The sequence below is a fragment of the Sinocyclocheilus anshuiensis genome, unplaced genomic scaffold, assembly GCF_001515605.1.
Source record: "Sinocyclocheilus anshuiensis isolate Anshui unplaced genomic scaffold, SAMN03320099.WGS_v1.1 scaffold1144, whole genome shotgun sequence".
Lineage (NCBI taxonomy): Eukaryota > Metazoa > Chordata > Actinopteri > Cypriniformes > Cyprinidae > Sinocyclocheilus > Sinocyclocheilus anshuiensis.
The window spans coordinates 1,321,096-1,321,404 of NW_015551101.1; positions in this window are offsets into that span (position 1 = coordinate 1,321,096).

Sequence of the window (309 nt, forward strand, 5' to 3'; positions counted from 1 at the left end):
GAAAAAAACCCTCTCCAATATTTTGAATTTGGACTGCAATACCTAGTTCAACCACTCGGTGTCAATCCTACATACAGCACCTTTAACCACTACCGAGAGACAGCATCATTTAGGCTAAATTCTCAACTCTGTTACCACATAAACTAACAATGAAAAATACTTCTAAAAGAATTTATTAATCTTAGTTAATGTTGATTTATATTATTAATATTAAAAATTTTGGTAACATTTTGGAGGTTTTATGCATGTTTATGACAACTGTCATTAAGTGTCATTCGCTCAGTTATGTAATTTTTAATGCAAATATGA